General features: G+C 30.2%; 2 long non-coding RNA genes across 2 annotated transcripts; both read left to right on the top strand.

Annotated features, from left to right (window-relative positions):
- Positions 1 to 966: 966 nt before the first annotated feature.
- Positions 967 to 3,025, top strand: LOC127738788 (uncharacterized). Its single transcript, XR_008000166.1, has 3 exons — positions 967 to 1,026; positions 1,755 to 1,818; positions 2,481 to 3,025. It is a non-coding gene; the product is annotated as an uncharacterized LOC127738788 (long non-coding RNA).
- Positions 3,026 to 3,284: 259 nt separating this feature from the next.
- Positions 3,285 to 7,450, top strand: LOC127738787 (uncharacterized). Its single transcript, XR_008000165.1, has 4 exons — positions 3,285 to 4,913; positions 6,270 to 6,339; positions 6,596 to 6,646; positions 7,002 to 7,450. It is a non-coding gene; the product is annotated as an uncharacterized LOC127738787 (long non-coding RNA).
- Positions 7,451 to 20,837: the final 13,387 nt, after the last annotated feature.

The following is a 20,837-nucleotide window of genomic DNA, read 5'->3' as shown; positions in this document are numbered from 1 at the left end:
CCATCCACACTAAATATGTTATTGAAATGTGTTGAATTTTTGTGATTTAATTATTTTTTTATTTTGATTACCGGTATACTATTTATGTTTTTTTGTTATATATAACAAAGATGTGGAGTTCTAACAGGGTGAAATTTAGGTCAAAGGGAGGTAATTTATTATACTGTGTTTAACTTCAAATACTTGAAATTCCCTCAATGTTAGATTTTTATTTACTGGGATACTCACATTTATGCACTTTTTTACATATCAGATGTTTTCTAGATAATAGAAATTTAGGCTGGGAAAAATTATGTCACTTAAAATAATTATGTGAAATTTTTCAAAAAGTTTATTAATTGAAAGTGCATCTGATATTTTTATGTATGTTACTTTATTTTCTAAAAACAAATGGACACAACATAGATTGACAATAAGATATTGAGAAGAACCACCTTGTCAGCCAGGATAGCAGCTCTTAGGAAGATGGTCAATTAAATCTTCAACCAAGTCTGACTCTTTACCATGAAAATGGAAAAGGCAAGTTTATTTTAGCCAGATCTTTTAAGATAACAGACCCTTCTGAAATATTGCATTTAAAACACCATTGATGAATTAATTGACCAGTTTAGTATTAAAGATACAAGATACATGAACAAGATTTTCTATTAAAAGATCAATAGCAAATCCTAAAAATAGTGTTTAAACTTCAAGAAAAGACCAGTACAATTTAAAAAACGATTTTGCATTCAATGGGAGATAACTTTGTAAAATATTTAGATATTTTTTTGTGCAGTTAAATTTAAATCTGACGTTTTTTTACTTTTCTATCTTTTATATTGATTTAAAAAAAAAAGATTTTAAACAATCGTCTACCTGCAATAAGAAATCAGAACAATATTTAGTAAATTTTAGGTTATCGGTAACACATAAATTGATTTACAAAATGTATAATGTGTTGATTATAATTTCATTTCAGGCTCTTTCTGAGACATGTTTTCATGGTGTGGGAATAAGACTTGGTGGTCTTTTACAGCTAATACAAAGGTATGTACCAGTATGTTAGTCCTGTTTTGGAAATCTCAAATGTATTATAAATATTTTATGGAAAAACAAGATTTGAACACTTAAAAGATTTTTTACAGGAATCTACTCATTATTATATCAGTAACCAAATAAGAGTAAAGTTTAGGATCTGAATTGTTTACATAAAAATGTGTTGGCTTGTTGGATTGCTGTCTCATCCATATGTTCTTGACATATATAACACATTTTAAGACTATTTCTATTTAATGATTTGCCACTGGACCTTAAGCAACCAACAACCAATCATTCAATCTATTCAATATACATACATAATACCAACAAAGAACCTTTTAAACAGTTTTTATACGCCCGTTTACGGGACGTATTATGGTATACCTTTGTCCGTCTGTCCGTCCGTCGTCAACATGTCGGACATTAACTCAAAAACGCTTTATCCAATTTGCATAAAACTTTGGTGCATTGTTTATATCTATTGATGTGAGCTCCCTTTCGTTTTTTATAAATTTTAGATTTTACGTTATTGAGTTATGGGGTTTTATTCATTAAAAAAAAGGGGGGTTTTCCAGTTTTCGGACAATAACTCGAAGAATGCTTTCACCAACTTGCAAGAAATTGTGGTGAATTGTTTATATCTATTGACATGAGCTCCCTTTCGATTTTTATAAATTTTAGATTTTACGTCTCCGAGTTACAGGGTTTTATAAATGAATTATCATTTTATATTTCAGGTTAGCATCACAGCTTGTCTGTAAGGATTGAAGCTGGGAGTGGGCATTGGAGCTGACTTTTATGGTAAGAATCAATACATAGATTTATGAACTTTTCATCCAAGAGTATTTTAAAGCCCAAGATTTTTGTTAGGCACAGATGTAAATCTTTTTTTTACATATTAATGTCTTCTTTACTTATAGTTGAATAAACAATTTAGAAGGAGATATAAAGATATATAAGGGAAGTCAAAAAGTATAATGTATAATGCGAAATCTTGGGATTTCAGTTTTTTGTTATCTATAGTTGTCCCCATATATGAAAATATGTAAGTGTGGTATGTATATGCCAATGAGACAGCTATCAACCAGAGACCAAATGATGAGGATGCAACTAAATGTCACCCTATGCCTTCAACAATGAGCAAAACCTATATTGTATAGTTAGCTATATAGGTTCAACATGACTAAATGTTAAAAAATTCAAGTATGTTAATAGCCTGATATACTATATATAGCTATAAAACAAAGTTAAAAAGATATTTGTCAGGACATCAGCCAATGACTTGTTTTTCATCCTTTTATTGCTAAGAAATACTGGTACTTTAAAATTTATGTCAACAAATCACTTTATAACAAAGAAAAAGAAATGTTCTATACATTATAATTGTAATGCTCAGTTAATTATAATTGTTTTGCATTAAATATTATTTCAGTGTTCATGAGTAATGTATATTTCTTTTTCAGATAAATGTGGCTGCATAAAATGGTTGTGTGGGATATAACTGCAACAGTAAAGAATGTAATTCAGACTATTTTTATGTATGCTTGAGAAAATGTTTATAATTTTTTTACAAAAAAAAAAAAAAATATGTAAAGATTCTCCATTTTCAACAAGATTGGAAGTTGTAGGTTAACTTGTATTTGACATTACAAAAATTCTTTCTATTTTCCGTTTATACTCATGTCTAGTCAAAACACTTCCAGCAGTTTAAGAATGGATAATCTAAAAGAAAAAGAAAGAAAAAAGAAAAAAAAATGTTCAATTATTGAAATGTATTTTTTTTTTGCAAATTGTAATGTATATATTTTTGCCATCTTTTTGTTATTTTAGGATTTGAGATACTTTCAAATTTTACAAGTTACTTTATACATGTAGTTAATGCAATTAAATCTGCCGATGTGAATATTGCCACTAAATTTCTTAGCAAAAATTTTAATTATTTTTGTTTTTTTTAGCAATGTTTCAAAATACCTTACCATAGCAAATGCCTCTCTAGTGTAAACTAAAAAGATGATGAATGGTCTGCAGTAAATAAATCCCCTTACAACCTTTTCTTTCATGTTAATTTTAATATCTTTAAGATATGTGACAAGGGTGCTCAAATGCAGAGGAATTTACGAAGTTTAATTAAAGAAGTTGGAAATATATTTTTTGCACTTTTTTTGTCATTTTTAGCTGATTTTGGTTTGTAACCAAGGTGATATTTTTTAAAGAATAATTTTACAAAAGATATAGTTGAAGAACATCTTGTTGAAATTGGATTGGTTGATTTTTGTCGAGCCTTCGACTTTTGTCGAAAAAGCGAGACATAGCGATCCTACATTCCGTCGGCGTCGTCGGCGGCGTCCACAAATATTCACTCTGTGGTTAAAGTTTTTGAAATTTTAATAACTTTCTTAAACTATCCTGGATTTCTACCAAACGTGGACAGAAGCTTGTTTATGATCATAAGATAGTATCCAGAAGTAAATTTTGTAAAAAAAAAAATTCATTTTTTCCGTATTTTACTTATAAATGGACTTAGTTTTTCTGCCAGTTAACATTACATTCACTCTGTGGTTAAAGTTTTTGAAATTTTAATAACTTTCTTAAACTATCCTGGATTTCTACCAAACTTGGAAAGAACCTTGTTTATGATCATAAGATAGTATCCAGAAGTAAATTTGGTAAAAAAAAAATTCCATTTTTTCCGTATTTTACTTATAAATGGACTTAGTTTTTCTGCCAGTTAACATTACATTCACTCTGTGGTTAAAGTTTTTAAAATTTTAACAACTTTCTTAAACTATCCTGGATTTGTACCAAACTTGGACAGAAGCTTGTTTATGATTAAAAGCTAGTATCTAGAAGGAAATTATTTTCCATTTTTTCCGTGTTTTACTTATAAATGGACTTAGTTTTTTTTCCAGTTAACATTACATACAGTCTGCAGTTTAAGTTTTTAAAACATTTCCTGGATTTTTACCAAACTTGGACAGAAGCTACTTACAATCAAAAGATAGTATAGAGAGGAATATTTTTATTAATTTTTTTCCTCATTTTTGTTGAGCCTGTGATTAACAGCAAAAGTAGGCGAGACACTGGGTTCCGCGGAACCCTTACGAATTTTTGGTGTTAAACACCACTTTAACATGATTTACTATAATTTTGGCTGTAAATTTTTATTTGTGGAGACAGCCAGAGTGCCTGGTGAAAACATCACCTTCATCAGGGAAACGGGCAAACCTTAGTCAAATTAAGAATGAAGTTACACATTTCATGTGAGGGTTTTCAGTGTTGACAGGCTAGTGATACAGTAGTTGAACTACTTATAGGACCACTCTGCCACCATAAGTGGATCAGTACGAAATATTTTATTGAAATGTGTTAGATTTTTGTTATCAATCTATTTTTTAATTTTAATTGTACTATTTTATTTATTTTGTTTAATATAACAAGGATGTGGAGTCCGAACAGGGTGAAATTTGGGTCAAAGGGAGGCAATTTATTATACCCCTGTTTAACTCCACATACTTGAAATTCCCTCAATGTTAGGATTTTCATCTACTTGGATATTCATGTTTGTACTTTTTTTTTAATATCAGATGTATACTAGCTAATATTGACTATTATTTAGAGCTCTGTAATAAAAAAAAATAAATGTAAGCAGAGCTCTAGATAATAAGTATGCAGGGTGGGAGAAATCCTGGGTCATTAACAATTGATTTGCTGAAATTTTCAAGAAAGGGGATTTATTGGAAATGCATCTGATATATTTAATGTATAAAAACTTTATTTAAAAAAAAAAGATGTTAAGATGATGAGGAGAGCCACCTTGTCAGCCAGGAGAGCAGCTCTAAGGGAGATGGTCAATTTAATCTTCACCAAGTCTGAGGCTTTACCATGAAAAATATGTGGTAAGTTTATATATTGCACAAATTTTATGGTAATAATATATATATATAGGCATTTAACATTATTTTTTAAGGGTTCTTTTCTATCAGTGTTTGATTTTTAGAGTATCTAGTCTTACATTTGTTTTCTGTCTGGTATCGAGTGAGCTGTGTTGGATAGAAACCAACTGTATGCAAGTTATTATCAATGAATTTGTCAACTTATTTGGGTCGAACAAATTTTTATGCAAAGTCCGTAACTGTTTGAATATTTAAACTGGGGTCGCAAAAGGTTCTAAATGCCTACATCAAATAGTATGAATTACTAGCAGAGGACTAAACCTTGTGTGTTGATTTAAATGTTGAATAATTATTTTCTTTTTTTCTTTTCTTGTGCCTACATGTACTTTGCTCTTTTATTCTATTTAAATCCCTATTTGAAGGCCTCTGACAGACTGAGTGAGCGTAAAATCACAGTTATCGATAGCCAATGGCAAACAAGTTAAAGGTACTGTAAATTCAGAAATTATTGCGTGCAATTATTAATAAATAAATTTGGTGTATTTACTGTCTTCTGATTGGTTAAAAGTATTACTTTTATTTTCAATGATGTCAATTTTTATGGTGACACGCCCACTCTGAGGTTGTATATTCATAGCCAACATCTGTGTACGTTGTTCATGGTTAATATAAATAATATAAAAAGTTCTTTGAGCCTTATTTTTGATAGAAATTTATTTATAATGAATGGCTATTATTTATTTTGAATTTATTGAACCATAAAATTAATTTTTGACTTCACATTTTACATAATCCGCTTCTCGGATTATTCAATGTGAAGAGTCAAAAATTAATTTTATGGTTCAATAAATTCAAAATAAATAACCATTCATTAATTGCGATTTTGTAATTTTAGACTAAAATGTGATTTTAATTTTTGCGATATTGAGAAAAATCCTGTTTAATTCATATAAAAAATTTCAAAATGCTAATTTAAATTATTGCCAATACAACCATGTTGCATTTTTCGCAATAATAAAACATTGCAATAGTTTCTGAATTTACAGTAATTGAGTTAGTATTATTACCAACATAAGTATTGGGGTTGTCTACGCTGTTATGAAAATGATTTTAAGAACCATCAAAAGAGAACAAAACCATCCGATTTTGTAATTGAATATTCCAAAATCATTGTCTTATACATATACGTGCACTTGCACAAGGTCAATTTCTATCTCTAGCAGTTTAAAGTTTATATAGTGAAGATGATAATGTATAACAGGTTTTAATAAATGAAACATAGCATTATTTTGTTTGTCTTCTTAGAGACAGATTGATCTGTAAAACAAGTAATTATTTTTTTATTTTTTTTATTTTTAGGTTGTTATAATGATGATGATTTCATGGTGTTGGGAGTAAGACTTGGATGTCTGATATTGTTAACATGTTGGTAGGTAATCAAGCATCTTTTTAGTAATATAATATTTGAAATCAATTTCATAAGGTTCATTAGTACCAAAAAAATAATTTTACACTGATGAGATACCGGTTGAATTTTTTTGGTAAATATAAAACCGAGTTTATAATTCAGAATACCAAATATTTTTCCATGATTTTTTGTTATCCTAGTGCAATTTTAAATTTAGTACATGTGTAATAATTTTTTTTAGGAAAGTTTAGTATAACTGGCTACTTTTATATTCCAGATTAGCATCAGGTTTCCATTGGGTTACTTGCTGGGATAAAGCTGTTATAAGGTGAGAACTTATTCATCAACATACAACTTTAATGTGTTTATGTTATAGTGTGATGAATGTCACTAAATAGATTTCAATGTATATATTTTTTTTAATTTACAATTAAAAAAAATCAGTATTCAATCTTTTCATTTTAAAATAATGTATCCTTTAAAGCAGATACTAGATCTGAAGAAGATATATGAAGGGGAGATAACAATAAAATTGGATATTTTTGATACTATATATTTTTGAGTAATCAATATAAGTAATAAACAAATTATTTAACATACACTGATGTCTGTTTCTTTATTCCCGTTAGATTATTTTAAAATTAAGAATCAACAATTGAAATTTAACTTTGTTTCTTTTTCAGTCAAAAGAGTTGCTGTTGCTGCCTTCCTTGTATGGTAAAATCCTCAGACTACAATCCTGTAAACCATTGGATGAACTGTTGCTATCTTTTGTAAAAAAATCAGCAGATATTTGTCTTATAAGCAGAATGAATTATAAATGCAATTAATTTTTAATGCTTTATTATTCAAATTATAAATATTTATTTCATTATTTTTTCTTGCATTCAATTATTGTTTTGTAATTGAAGAAATATAAAAAAAAAAACTGTGAAATTATTGTTATTTGAGAGGTCCCAAAGGTATGATGTATGGTTTCACAAGATACTCATAAGACTTGCTTCAGTTTACATATATTTTTTAAGTTATGTACACTGGTTAAGAATTATAAGTCCTTTGTGAAATGATTTTTTCTGGTTAGAAACCTATTAAGTAGGACTTTGATGGCCAAACACTAAAAGGGAATAAAACAAATCCCATATTAAACAATTTAAGTACTGACTTTTTGGTGCAATATGAACTAGAAATAAAAATGTTTAGTTAGATGGTTTGTTTTGACTCTGCATTCTTTACATTCATACAAATTAATGGCTGTCAGTTTTAATTATTGGTTTTGTTTATATATTATAAATGCATTATTCAGCATCTGAAGTCACTCAAGTGAAAATAATTATATAGTTTTTGCAGTTTGTCATATTTTCTCATTTTTGTTTGATTGATTTCTTTATTTTTTATCATTTATGATTATTTATATTTTAATGTTTGATTTTTGAGGCTTGTACTCAGCTTCTAAACAATTACCTCCCCCTCCACATGTATAACCAGGATCCTGTAAAAGAAGTTTTGATTTTGAAGGATGGATGGATAATTAAAAATGCAAGATTTTTTTAATGTGCTAGTTCATAATGTAAAAGTCTGCACAAGACATCTAACCCTACCTGAACACATTATTCTGACTTCCAGCTGACCAGTCTTTGCTCCTACTCCTAATTGCTGAATGCTTAGCAGGGGAGCATCAAATACCAATTTTCAATTCTTTGATATGACCCAGGGCAGGACCAAATTCCATGCCCATCTGCACTCATGTTAAGCATAAAAAGATTATTAAAGAAGATTTGTCTGTCTGTTTGTCCATCATCATCTCTCATCCACAGCTTATAAACTATTGGAAGGTTTTCATTTAAACTTTCAGATTATCTTCTGTATCTAATGGCTGTGTGTATTTTATTTTATTATAATGAAATTTTGGGGTTCTCAATTGTAATGAATGGACCTCCTAAGTATTTGAAAAAAAAGGGAAAGAAGCTTCTCATACCACCATTTTATCATGTGAAGGATAGGTTGGTTCAAATATATTTGTTTTTAATCCTGTTTTTAGTAGTTGGATCTCATTATGACAAAATTTTAATTACTTAAATTCAAAATAAATTTGGGGTTCACACTGATATATATTACCACTGTAGCTTTAATTTAAATTTTATAAGGCTTTGCTATAACAAGATTTGTGTTTTATCTGGTTTTATCTGATTTTAGTGGTTTTTATGTGATTTTATTTGTTTTTACTGTCAAATCTTGTTATACCAAGCCTTAGTATGATTGAGTTTATATATTTTGATTATGCATGCAATTCAAAATATAAATTTACATAATGAGATCAGACATTTATTATGCTTTTAACTCTTCTTAGTGGATAAAATAGAAAAATGAATGAACATAAATATTGAAGTGGTCGTTGAAGATTGACCAAATTACAAGATTTATAAATGCAGAATCTTGCTCTAACTAAATCTATGTTCTTATCAGCTGAACCAACCTATCCTTCAATATGAGTAATAAAAATTTTATAAATGGAAAAGTCCATTCTTCGATTGTGGAACCTTTGATGTGAAAAAAAAATACACAATGCCAACAGATACTGAAGATTATTTGAAAGTTTAGGCAAATACAATTCAATCCTTTAATTGTGATTGGAAGTTGTAGACGGATGAGCAAACAGATGGTATACTTGCTTACTATGGCACATTTCCTAAAGGATATGGACTATTGGTATGGGTTTTGCTTATGGTTGAAGGCTGTAGGTGACTGATAGTTGTTAAATTCTATGTCATTTGGTCTCTGGTGGAGAGTTCTCTTGTTGACAGTCATATCTCCTCTTTTTTATTTTATATGAAATAATTACTTATTACTTCCTGGGCAAAAAGTTCTGGTTCCAAGAAAATAATAAAAAAAAAATACTTATATCATACATGTATTGTTAAATAACTATCCTACTTTGATATAAAGAATTGACTTTGGTTAGAAATTGGGAGGAATTATAAAGAAACTTTATATACAATATAAGAGCTTGGGGTTATAAATGTTTAATGAAATGCAGTTAACTATTTCCTTGGTGATCTAATAATTTTTGCACAGATCACGATATTAGTTTATTTAAATAACCCAGTAAATAAATTGAGTACACCTCATAAATGAATTTGATTCATGTATTTTTATGCATTTTTTATCTTAGTATTTACCATTGTATTCCTTGTTATATTTGTAAATGCCTCTTTGTATGTGACAAACTGAGGATTCATATATTTTATGGAATTATATAAATTTATTTTAAGTTTGGTATTTAAAAGTATTGGAAAGCACCAAGTTTAATATTGAGCAAAAAAAATATTCCTTTAAGACCTAAGGATATTAAAATTTAAGACATGTATCTCAGAACAGAATTGATTTTCTAAATTCTATTTAAACAGCTAGTCTGGGAACTGGTATCAAGAAACTAAAAAGAATCCTCAGCTCTGTCAGTTATTTTGTATAATTGTAATATTTAACCAATGATACCTTACCCATGATGCAGATCCTTTTCCTCCTTTTACTTATAAAGGGACTAAAAACTTATTATTATTACAATTTCTTTGGTATTTTTACACACTTGATGGAGCAGAATGGGTCTGGTTTCATTTGGGTATTTTATATTATGATGCATGATAATGATATAAATAAATAGGTAAATAAAAATTTAATTGAGAAAACCTATCTTATATTTTATTTGAGTCGGAATGACAAATAAAGGGGGAAGAGGTTTCTGTGGTCAAGGGTAACACACAGCTGATTTATTGTATGGTATGGAGGAAGTTGAAAAAGCGAGACTTGGGCATGCTTTTTCCATAAGCAGCAGCTTCAACAATGTATTTGATTGTGATAAGTTCAAGTTAAAGAAAACAACTAGTGGTAAGGTCAATGATATTTTGTATGCAGTTATATATATATAAGCATTGAAACATCTTATTTCTAAGGAGAATATTTTGCTTCTCTCCCTCAGTCATAGTCGACTTAAAACTTTTAATTAGTATACATGTATAAGTTTGTGATTAGGTCAATTGAAAGGGAACTATAAGTGGTATGTCAATGATATTTGGTATACAGATGTATAAGCATTGACAAATCTCAGTTCCATAGAGATTGTTCAGCTCCAGCCTCAGTCATGGTTTATTGACTGAATGTTTTGCATTATTTACATGTGATTTGTGATTAGATCAGTTTAAGATGAGTGACTAATATCTGATATTTGGTATACAGTTGTATTGGCATTTGCAAGTCTCATTTTCATAGAGATTATTTGGTCCCACTTCCTCATCATGGTTCATGGACTTTTGAAATTTTCAGTTTAACAAGGAACCAATTGATAAGTCAATGGTGTTGGGTATGCTGTTTTATAAGCATTAGCATTTCCATGGTGTTTTTATTTTGCCCTGAACCGTCAGTCATAGTTCATTGCATAGATAACAAGTTTAAATATTGCAATTTAATTTCAACATTTGCATTATACAACCAAAAAACGCAAGTCTTATCTCTGTGTCAACAGTTTATATTTCCATCTCGTAGTATCTTTCAACTTCATGTTTTGAGTTTTAAATGTCACAGAAACTTCTTTGCTAGTTTAAACAAGACTTGACACAAATGATACTTAGGAATTACATGACAGAAATGTTCATTGGACTTGCTGATTACCTGATTGGCTGCCAAGTCTTTAAATAGATCTAAAGTTCTAAAATGATCTAGTTCATGTAAAGGCTCATCAGATACAAAACACAGGGATACAGATCTAGCAGTGGATGCTCCCGATATAAAAATTCATAATCCAGACTGAAGAAGAATGAGTTAATCCATATCTTGTATGCAGTTGCCTTATGGTCTGGTTTAATCTGGCATATGAACATTATCTTGATTCCATTTTTAAGGGTATGTGTACATTATTTGTTTTCAAATTAATTTAACAGTTTTTATGTGTAATAAGCTAGGACAATTAATTCTCTTATGGTTATTGCCTGTGATCTATTTCTCGCATGAAGAGATATATTTTGTATCACATTGCATGGATTGGGATAAGAAAAAGGTTTACGAAAAATTTGTTAATTTGAGTGGCTTATCCTGCACCATTTGGTCATCATTTAGGTTCCATGATTTGGTCTGTTCTCGGTCAAATTCTCTAGGTCAACAATGTATGGTGTACAGAATGATTGTAATGTGAATATGATTGTCTGATGAGATACATCTGACCTTGGCCTTTTTTTGAAGTGTGGTCAACATTAAGTTTTTATAGACTGCAAAACTTTTGCCATTTTATAATGGTGTGGATATGTGGTCATTGTGGTCTGTAGACATATGTTCTCCAGACAATAACTTGAGTATAAGTGTATAGATCTCAAAGAAATAAAACCACAAGGTCCCATACCACAAAAGGAAGGTATGAATTGAATTTGGGGTTATTGCCCTAATAGTTTAGGAATAAAGGTTAAAAAAAAGATTTTCCGGGGTTTCTTGGCAGACCATAACTTGAGAATAAATCCATGGATTTCTATGAAATTATTATACAAGATTTCAAACCAAAAAGGGAAAGTTGGAATTGATTTTGGTGATTATGGCCCAAACTGTTTATGAATTAGGAACCAAACAAACACCAATACTTTATATACATTATTTGTTTCTTGACCAATTTCAATTTCGATGAGAATCATGCATTCTTTGGGTTCTTTAATATGCTGAATCTGTTACCATGTTTGTGTATTTCTGTTTTCGAATTGGTTCACATTCAGGTCCCAAGGGTCCAAAATTAATCTAAGTTTGATTTAAACCCAAAATTGAATTCTTTGGGTTTTTTTATATAATCAAACTGTATATTTAGATATTGGGCCCATTATCAAATTGGTTCACATTGAGGTCCAAATGGTCCAAAATTAAACTTTGTTTGATTTAAACCAAAATTTTAATTCTTGTGGTTCTTTGATATGCTGAATCTACTGGTAACTGTGATCTGTATTTAGATTTTGGATTTTTATCCCTGTTAACAAACTAGTTCAAATTGAGGTCCAAAGGGTCCAAAATCAAAAAATTAAAAATTGTTCATGGTTCAACCTCTGTGGTTGTAACAAACTGTGCCCTGCAGTGCATTTTATTATGATTAGGTCAGAACTATAGTGAGTGTATAAAATGATTGTAAGGTGTAGTATGGTTTATATTTGCATCTGACAGGGATTATCTGAAATTGACCTTATATTCATGGGTCAATTATAATGTAAATGTTCTGTTATACCTAGATTAAAACCTGCATTTTTGGTCTTTCAACATAGAATTCAATTTTCATCAGTTTTCAGCCTGTCTGTTTAGTACAAAGCAGGGTTAATATTCATATAAGATTCACATGTTCTCATTCTTAATATGCATATTAATTTGCAGTTGAACTTAAGCAGCCAATGCCCATCCATCATCAGTTACACGGGCAAGACATTTCCCTGTGAGCATTCCTGATCATTCCTGACCAAGTCATAAAGCCATTTGGGACAAATTTTTGATAACATTGTTCTTCTTTGAACACATATTAATATTACATATGGTGAAGCATTCTAATGTTTTCATTGGATATGACGATCACGTGTTTCAAATGTTATTTTACGTATCTGACGCCTTGTTTCTATTTTTACGTATATTGACGCTGTGTTTCTATTTAGACAGTAACCATTTTTCAAGAGGGGGGCTATGGATTTTTTTTTTGAAAAAAAAGTTTGTTTCCAGTTTTTGGAGAAAAAAATAATTTGTTTATGACCCTGAGAGAAAAAAATTGTTTGTTTCACCCTCAGCTGCCACTATATGTAATGCTAACATTGAAAGAAAAAAAATTGTTTTCGACTTGTCGCCAAATAAATAGATAAATAGATTGTTTTTCGCCAAAGTTTGTCCGGAAAAAAATCCAAAGCCTCCCCCCCCCCCCCCCCAGAAAATCAAATGGTTGCTGCCTTATACGTATATTGGTGGTCAATATGTAAATGTTACTAAATGTAGATTTATAACTTCATGACGTCACACATAACAACCACGGAGGAAGCCCCACATCAGAAAAGAAAAGTTGCAAGTTTATCAGGAGATTTCAAGAATTTTATGTTAAATGCAGACGATAATATTAATATTTCAAATTAAGAGAAATTGGAATAACAGGGAATATCTTTAATGTTATAAAAATATGTATTCAAACACATTTTTCTGCATAAAAAAGAATAATTTTATAACCAATCCAATCAAAAATGATAAAGGCGTAAAACAAGGAGACAGTCTTAGCCCTACATTATTTAATATTTTTTTGAATGATTTAGGTAAATGCTTTGATGACAAAGACAACTCCTATCCATTAGATCTAGGAAATCATAAAATCAATCCTCTACTATTTGCAGATGATCTGTTACTTCTATCAGAAAATAAAGAAGGTCTACAACATTGTCTTAACACTTGAAACTAAACTCCTACTGTACTACATGGAAATTACAAATTAACTTAAATAAAACCAAAATAATGATTTTTAGCAAAGGCAAAAAGGATTATTCAAAATATAATTTTTATCAAAATAATTCACAAATTGAAATAGTGGAAAGATACAAATATTTAGGTATTGTATTTTATTTCAATGGAAATCTAAAACATGCCGCAGATGATCTCTATATAATAAAGCTCTAAAAGCCTTTTTCTCTCTTAAAAGTAAATTTAATAATTTCTAAGAGGTACCATTGAAAACCTGTCTTAAACTTTTTGATAGTCTAATTAAACCTATTTTCACATATGGTAGTGAAATATGGTTATCCGATTATAACATAAATTTAAATAATTTTGACAATCTACCAATTGATAGATTACAACACAAGATGTTGAAATCTATTCTGGTGGTCAAAAGACAGTCATCAAATATGGCTAGTAGACTTGAATGTAACAGGAATCCAATGTTAATTTTTTCATTATGTTAAATGTATAATTATTATATGAGATTACTTAAAATAAATAGAGGTAGACTATTATATAGTGCATTTACTGCAGATCAAGAATTATCTAATGAAAACTCAAAATGCTGGTTTTCTACACTAAATAAAGTATTTAAAGTACTTAAACTTGATACAAAAAAAAAGACAAATAATAGTGTTTTTAAAAATAGTCTGATAAGATACTATAGTCAGCAATCTGACTTACAACTACAAAAAAGCAAATCTGGAGCTGTGGACAGTAAACTGGTGCTTTTCAGTAATTTTTTTGTTCCAAATTTTGTTCCCTTCTTTCTTCAAACCAATCTTACCAAAAATATAAAAAGTAAAATTACACAACTACGTATCAGTGCTCATTGTTTATATATAGAACGGGGTAGATATAATAAACCCAAAATTCCAAGAGAACAACGTTTTTGCAAATTTTGCACTGAAGAAGAGACTGAAGAACATTTTTTGATATCTTGTGATAAATATAAAGTTATAAGGCAAACTTTTTTCCAATCTTATGGTTTAGATTTAAAAGATTTGGGTAATGATTATTTTTCAGTTTCTAAACTTTTAAATCCACAAAATATTACTGAATGTAATTATTTATACAAATTTATTAGAGATGCATTAGAAATAAGAAACAATTCTTAAAAATATGGGTACAACTGTATTATTATATATATATATACATATTACATGTGAAACTTTGAAATGTTGTTTTGTATATTATTATATGATTTGTAATGGAGAACACTAATGTAATATTAGTTATCTTAATAAAGAATCCTGATAAGAATACAAGAATCAATGCTAATGCAACAAGCTATGAAGTTGAAAAATAAAAAAAAAAATGATATTTTCAGCAAGCATTTGTATAGTACTATACAAATCCTTGTTTTCAGTAACATGTTAAAATTCTTACAAAATACAATTAAAAAAGGCACTGCCGGGCTACGGTTACATGGAAATGTAACAATAATATAAAAATTATTGTTACATTTGAGACTAATTACCGGAATGCAGGGTTGGGTAAGGAACCGATTAATTACGAATGTAACAATAATATTTGGGTCTACGGTTACATTGCGTTATTGTTACATTAAAGACTGCAATGCATAGGCGGATCCAGGGAGGGGGGCCCAGGCCCCCCTTTCGTGGGAAAAATTTTGTTGAATATGCAGGGAATCACTGAAGCATGACTGGAGCGCCCCCCCCACCTTATGTAACGTTCTGGATCCGCCACTGCAATGTATGATAGATTTATTAAACTTAAACCTTCTATAGTTATGTTGCTTAATTCTTCGATATGTACTAGATAATATTAATAATAATTATTGATTAAGTATTGATTGTTTTGGTGTTGTTAAAAATCATGACTACTAGTACTACAGTTTAGTTCAATATCACTATTGGTGAATACTTAATGAACTGTTCAATAGAGCATGTACTGTCACGTCTGATAAGATCACAAAATATCTCAGTGGACTCTGAAAATGAAAACACTGTTTCCACCAATTTCAATCTGTCGGCAAATGTCAACATTAATTGCTTTCACAATTGACTTGTATTCAAACACCCTAACATGCTTCCAAAAAAACTATTGGACGAAAATGTAAACATTGCAAGAGTAACAAAATATTTTTTCACCTGAAGCATGGCATTCAGACATTGAAAGTTTCTTAAACTTCATAAAGGGAAAATGCAGAATGGAATTGTACGGTATGCAATATAGAGCGTGCACATTGCCGTATCACTGGTTTGTGATGGCTGCTTAGAGTGGCCCGGTTTCACCGAAAATGCGTCGGACTAAAACATGCTAAAAAAACAACATACTGGATTTGTAGAAACTGTCATTGTAAATAAAAAATCTAAATATTGTATGCGATATTGTAAATATCAAATAAAAGTTTTCAAGTTAACCGTAGACCAAAATATTATTGTTACATTCGAAATTAATCGGTTCCTTACCCAACCCTGCATTCCGGCAATTAGTCTCCAATGTAACAATAATTTTTATATTATTGTTACATTTCCATGTAACCGTAGCCAGTGCCATTAAAAAATCCACAGAAAGAACACTGAACGTCATTTTCCTAATACATTATTTACATATGTAATATAGAAATTAAGGACTTTCACTCAGTCAATACGTTATATATATGGACCTGTTAGATTATATTGACACTCGGACTTCGTCCTCGGTCAAAATAATCTGAACAGGTCCATATATAACGTATTGACCTCGTCAAAAGTCCATAATTGATAAATATTTCGGCAAATGACATCTGGAATATGATTAAACTACAAAAAAGTATTGGTTTGTCTCCCTTGCAATGCATATGATATTATTCCTTAGATATTTTTTTCAAGTCTGCAACATTTGGTCATTGAAGCTGTAGCTTCGTCAACAGTTAACGTCAACGCTCCGTGTAAAATATCGACAAATATAATGCCCACCCGTGTTAAAATGAGCATAGAGCATGACATGAAGAAATTATTTCTTAAATAACTTTGTCAAAGTTCTCAAATTGTAAAGGGTCTAAATTAAAATCAATAGAATTTTTTGATAATTTGCAAAAATAAAGTTAATATCTTGCTTTATTCTTTTTTTTTTTATATAATCTACAAGTTGTGTAAAAATTGTCAGAATTTGTATTGTTGATAAATGGAAAAAACAAACTTTGTGTGATCTGAGAAAGAACAATAACACGTCACAATGCATGTCAAGAAAACCGCAGACATAAGTAACAAACAAAGTTCATGACCGGTTTAATGTTTGAGTCCCAATATCACTAAAATTTAGTACCTGTAACAAAATTAAAGCTTACATGAATTAATCATTTCGAAAATGTTGCTTGACTCTATTGATAGTTGACAGTGTAAAAACCAGTTTAGTCCATTGTTTTCGATCATATGGTTTTACCGACTAATTCTATTTGAATTGATCATGCAATTGCGGAATTTAAATGCGGCTACTGTAAATAGTCTACCGACTTATTAGATTCTAATATATAGGTCACACTGCTATAGCCTATATTCACATGGTTAATATCGAAATAGACAAAAAATATCATTACTTAAAAGAAGAACAAAACAAAAAAATTGTACACATAATGATGTCCCGAACTTTGAAGATACCAATTGAGCAGCCTTAGACTATAAATTAAACAACTTGTCAAACAGAAGATGTATTTATTATTAACAAAGAAAAAAATATTGAGAAGGAAAACAGTTCTTGTTGGATATCAAAGACTTTTCCCATTCGCAATTCGATATCTCTATGCACATAATCAGCTCGCCGCTTGGACGCTCTTTTACATCGCGATGACCGTTATGGCATCCAATGCATTGTAAACTGGTCCGCCGTTCCATCTATAGCTTCGCACCGAAGGGCCAGTGTAGCGATAAGTGAACACAACAGGGGTCCAGTTTAAATGCATTGTTGCTACCGAGAGATTTGACTTTCGTTTTTGACTGGTAACCGATCGTATAAATGTGCGGACATTTTTCAGTGCAAAATAACAATTCTTATCGCTTGTTATAAATTCATTTCTCCAATGAATACTCATAAAAATATTTTTTGTAGAACACAAATTAATAATATGTAAATGTTTTGACGTTAGTAATATCAGAAGTCCATTACTAGACTGCCTAGTAATACTGAGACTTCTGGTAATATATATATATATATATATATATATATTACTTTTTCACTTTTTTGGTCTTTTGGAAAATGTTGTTTGTGCTGTATTTAGATCCCTCTAACAAGAAATTTGTTTTGCATGCACACGTATACAAATTGCGGTTTTTATCCAACGCAATCATAGGTTTGAACGTTGTTTTCAATTAAGACTTGTTTATATTTTTTCGTTTGGGCTTGTATTATATTTGCCTTCGGGTTTATATGATCCGTTCATCCTATTTTGACTCTTCAAAATTCAAGAGTCTATCCTAAATTGAGGTAAATTATATGGCCTTCCAAATACCGTTTCGATTCCTAACATCACTGAAGAAACATTAATTGTCGAAATCCAGATATGGTGTACTAATTTTTGCACCTTTTGTTTGCGGTATACCATCTTTTCCGCAAGTTTATAACCCGAATAATTCAGTCGTTATATTCCACTGCTCTACGATGGCTACTCGCGAGTGGGAGAGTCGATCACGGGGAGGGACTGAATTATTCGGGTTAGAACGTTTATTGTTTTCTGTTTGATATTAAATTAATATTTAAGATCCATATTGTTACATCTGGTGATCATTTTATTTGGCAATCGCCAATGGCAGTCAGCAGGAATTAAGACTATCCGTTGTTCGACCTGCTAGTCAAATGCGTTTTGTTAAAATATACTTTATCACTTTTTTGGTCTTTAGGAAAATGTTGTTTGTGCTGTATTTAGACCCCTTTACCAAGAAATTTGTTTTGCATGCACACGTATAAAAATTGCGGTTTTTATCCATATATATATATAAACAAGTCTAAATTGAAAACGACGTTCAAACCTATGATTGCGTTGGATAAAAACCGCAATTTTTATACGTGTACATGCAAAACAAATTTCTTGGTGGAGGGGTCTATATATATATATATATATGTAATGAAAAAAATCGTTAATATCTATGCACACGTACAGAAAAATTATGTTAACACACACGGAAGAATATCTCAAGAACGTTTTGCGGGAAAATATGAGTGCCTACTAAAATCCAATCGATTAGATAAATCGAATTATTACAGAAAAGTGTCCACCATGCACTTGCACTGCACTATAATTAAAATAGTAGAATAGAATGATATACAAATGGATGAAAATTATATATACATGTAACTGTTATATACGAATATTAATATAAATTAATATATAACAACAAACCAGAGTATACTGATTTGCATCACTACAATATAATAGTTATTACGACGAGGTTGAATTGCCTGTCATTTATTCACCATTTACGCTCGAACTTGTCTCAGAAAAAAATATATCTCGGTACATTAACCTCACTTTCAGGTATAGCGGTATGATTTTTTTCTGAGACAAGTGCTTGTGACCATCCACAAGAACTTGCGGTCATCCGGTGTTCAGTACTTCAGTACTTCAATTTTCAGAAGCCTTGCCAATAAACTTCTTCCTTTTAACAACATATCGTATCAGTTATTTCTTGATGTAGTTACCTGCAGGTTCACTACTGAAAATGGATGTGCAATGCGAAACAATGAACGCGAAATAAAATTGCCATTTCACGATGAGCGAACAATTAAAAATTTCTTGCACGCTGATCTTTTTATCGATTTCAAGAAACACGGTGATTAACGAACCTTTTTCACGGCTGCACGTGAAATAAAAAGTGTCAAAACACGTTGCACGAAAATAACCATTTACCCCCTCTTTTAAAGTTTAAAATCGGAAGTTTTGGGTATCCTCGATGATTGGAAGTTCGTTACCCTAACTCGAAACGGAAGAAAAAAATCACAACCTTGGAGCAAATTTGATCCACTGTGTATGTAAATATTCTTTACTTATTTGCAAACAGTATGATACATTTAATTGATGAATAGCTTCAGAAACATGGTCAATCTTTCTATGTTTCGTATTGTGACCCGATTCCGTAAAATAAGTAGACATGCTTGTAAGTTCGCGACCTTTGTCTTGGACGGTGGCTTTTGTGCATGTGCAGCAATATATAGGTCAGGTATATTGTATTATGTATTTGAACATTACAGAATAAATTTGAGATCAAATAACAAATGAATATCTCGAGAAAAAAGAGAAATTGGGACATACTAATTTTTTATTTTTCCTACAAAGATTATTCTAATTTTTACACGTGACTTTCAATGGTCAATTGGAAAGTCCAGAATTAAACACTTAAACACGTTTAAGATAACTATAATGATGTCACAATGTCATTAATGCATCAAAGTATTTTTTCATTCAATTTGCATTCAATGGCATAGGATTAAATTACTTTTATGAGCCAATGTTCGGCAGGTTTTGTTTTATCAAAATATATCAAATCATTTTCTGATCTTAAAAAATCCGCTCACATACAGACTTTAAAAAATAATACTCTTGGCCTTAAAAAAAGGAACAAGGGCCCACATAACCTAAAAATAGATGATGACTTATTGTTGAGATGTCAATTACATTGCTGAAAGGATTTTCCCAAGAATTCAACGAAATTCTAGGACACAGGCGCTTGGGTATATTATACAGAAATTTTTTTTTAATTTTTTTTTTTGTTGATTAAAATATTCAATTTTCTATATTTATACTACCTATCTATCACTACTGCGCATGTCTCACCTAGTTTCGAGTGATTTACCAACTTTGAGACAAACCCCCATTTTACTAAGTGTGGATAGTAAAATGGGGGTTTGTCTCAAAGTTGGTAAAATCACTCGAAACTAGGTGAGACATGCGCAGTAGTGATAGATAAGTAGTATAAATATAGAAAATTGAATATTTTAATCAACAAAAAAAAAAATAAAAAAAGTTTTCTGTATCATATAACCAAGCGCCTGTGTTCTAGGAGAGGAATAAAACAGTAGTAGTGGAAATAGACGTTTAAACAAAT

Source organism: Mytilus californianus, unplaced genomic scaffold (assembly GCF_021869535.1).
Source record: "Mytilus californianus isolate M0D057914Y unplaced genomic scaffold, xbMytCali1.0.p SCAF_4, whole genome shotgun sequence".
In the NCBI taxonomy this organism is placed as follows: Eukaryota; Metazoa; Mollusca; class Bivalvia; order Mytilida; family Mytilidae; genus Mytilus; species Mytilus californianus.
The sequence above is the reverse complement of the archived record's forward strand: the minus strand, read 5'-3'. Positions and strand labels throughout refer to the sequence as shown.